General features: G+C 75.8%; 1 non-coding gene across 1 annotated transcript; it reads left to right on the top strand.

Moving 5' to 3' along the window:
• The first annotated feature begins 857 nt into the window (after positions 1-857).
• LOC139703952 (5.8S ribosomal RNA) lies at positions 858-1,010 on the top strand. Its single transcript, XR_011706028.1, has one exon. It is a non-coding gene; the product is annotated as a 5.8S ribosomal RNA (ribosomal RNA).
• The last annotated feature ends 1,490 nt before the right edge of the window (positions 1,011-2,500 follow it).

The following is a 2,500-nucleotide window of genomic DNA, read 5'->3' as shown; positions in this document are numbered from 1 at the left end:
TGTGTGGCGCGCGCGGCGGTGTTGTGTCGTCGTGGTCGCCGTCGGGGCGCGGCCCGCGCGGGGAAGCCCTCCGGGGTGTCCCCCGCGAGGTGGTCGGGTCCCGTCGGCGGCGCCGGCGGCCTCGCCGCCGCCGCCGCCTCCTGACGGCCCGCCCTGGACGGCGTTCCGCCGTCGCGGGTGGGTAGCGCTGCGGTCCTCGCGTCCGGCCGGGGCCGGGGTCGGCGTCGGTTCCCGGCGTTGGGCGGTGGGGGCTCCGCCTCCCCGCGGCAGAGTGCGCTCGTCCCGTCCCCCCCCTCTCCAGGTACCTAGCGCGTCCCGGCGCGGAGGTTTAAAGACCCTCAGGGGCGTCGCCCGTCCCCCTTGGTGTGTCGGGGGAGACGGGCCCGTGGGGAGCCGTGGGAGGGCCCGGCCCGACCTCTGCTCCCCCAGACTCCGCCGCCCACCCCCGGTCGGGGTGCGTGCCGCGTCCCGCCGCTGGCGGCCGCCGGGAGGGGGTGCCCGGCGGTCCCTTCGCGGCGGGCGTGTGTGCCGCTCCGCGCCGGCGGGGGGGGTGGTGGGAACCCCCGGGCGCCTGTGGGGCCCGTTCCGTGCGCCCGGCCGTGCCCCGGTGCGGTCCTGCGGCGCCGGGCGAGCCCCGTCGTGGAAAAACCTCTCGACCACCACTGGGTTTCTGTTCTGGTACCCTCGTGTGCTTGGCCGGCCGGGAGGCAAGCTCTCTCTCCCTCTCTCCCTGTCTTCGCGCTCCGTGCGCCTTGGCGGCGGGGTTGGGGGGACTGTGGGGTGGTGGGGGGAGAGCCCGTGCCGCGCCAGGACCGGCGGGAGAGGGCCCTCGTGGCCCTCCTTCCGAAACCTCATACGACTCTTAGCGGTGGATCACTCGGCTCGTGCGTCGATGAAGAACGCAGCTAGCTGCGAGAATTAATGTGAATTGCAGGACACATTGATCATCGACACTTCGAACGCACTTGCGGCCCCGGGTTCCTCCCGGGGCTACGCCTGTCTGAGCGTCGCTTGACGATCAATCGCCCCCCCCGGGGGTTTGGCTCTTCAGCCTTGCCCCCCCGCGGGATGGCGCGGCTGGGGGTTTTCTCGCAGGGCCCGCCTCGGGACCTACGTCCCCCTAAGTGCAGACCCTGGCGGTCGGTTGGCGGTGTGCCGCTTCCCCCCCGCCCCTCGGTGGTTGGGGGGGGGTCGTATGGCCTGTGGCCGCCGTTGCCGCCCGCCGGCCCGCCCGCCGCCACCTGCGAGTGGAGGCCAGAGAGGAGGAGAAGGGTGCGCGGTTGCTTCCGGTCGGTCCTCGTTCTGCCCGGTTGACGGGTCGCCGTCGGCGCGCGGTCGGTGCCGCCCGCGGCGAGGGTGTCGGGTGTGTCGTGAGGTAGAGCAGCGCTGGTGCGCGCCGGTCCGCGTCCGGGTCGCCGTCCGCCCCCGACGGCGGCCCGCCCGTGGCGCCGGGCCGGTCGCCCCCGCTGCTTTTCCCCGCGTCGCGCCCCCGCCCTCCGCGGAGGCCTCCCGCCGCCGCCGCGCGGCCCGGGCTGGCTCGGACGTTCCCCGGTCGCTGGCCGCGTGCCCGCGCCCGCCCCGCCGGGGTGGGGCTCGCGCCGCGGGGGAAGGCGCGCGTGTGGCCGCGCCCCGGGGGATGCGTGCCCCGGCGGCGAGCCGCGGGACGCCGCGGTGTCGTCCGCCGTCGCGCGTTTTCCCTCCCGGGTTGTGGACGCGCCGCGCCGCTCCCCCCGCCGTGTCCCTCCCGCGCCGGCTCCTTCGCACGGAGCGGGCCAGCGGCGGCGGGGGAAGGAGGTCGGAGCGAGCTCGCGAGGCTGTCTCCCGGTCTCGGCGCGCGTGCGGGTGGAGGCCCGCGCGGGCGGCGTCGCGTGTGTGTCGGTGTGCGCTTGGCCCTCTTTCGGCGGGGGTTGGGTCGGGGGCGACCGCCGGGTCCCGCCGCGCCCCGCTTCCCCGCCGTGTGGGCCTCCCGTCCGTCGCCGGCTCCCGCGTCGCCGTCCGCCCCTCCGCCGCGCCGCGCCGGGCCGCGCCGGCCGCCCTCGCCCTCGTTTCTTTTCTCCTCTTCCGCTCCCGGTGGGGCGCCTCCTCCCGGAGGCCGGCGGCCCGTGCTCTTCGTGCGCCCGTCCCCTTCTCCTTCCCCCCCACCACCGCCTCGGCGCGGGTGGGAAGCGGGTGGGCGGGCGTCGTGGGCCGGCCCTCCGTCGGTCCTCCCTCTGTCCCTGCCGTTCGTCTCTGTGGGCTCGGGCGGGCCCGAGTGCCGTTTCTCTCGGGGGAGGAGGAGCCGAGCCCGAACCCCGGCTCCACGCACCTCCTCCGCCCTCTCGGATCCGCGACCTCAGATCAGACGTGGCGACCCGCTGAATTTAAGCATATTAGTCAGCGGAGGAAAAGAAACTAACCAGGATTCCCTCAGTAACGGCGAGTGAACAGGGAAGAGCCCAGCGCCGAATCCCCGCCCCTCGGTGGGGCGCGGGAAATGTGGCGTACGGAAGACCCACTCCCC

This window comes from Marmota flaviventris, unplaced genomic scaffold (genome assembly GCF_047511675.1).
Source record: "Marmota flaviventris isolate mMarFla1 unplaced genomic scaffold, mMarFla1.hap1 Scaffold_1409, whole genome shotgun sequence".
NCBI classification, from domain to species: domain Eukaryota; kingdom Metazoa; phylum Chordata; class Mammalia; order Rodentia; family Sciuridae; genus Marmota; species Marmota flaviventris.
This window is presented reverse-complemented; position numbering and strand designations above follow the sequence as displayed.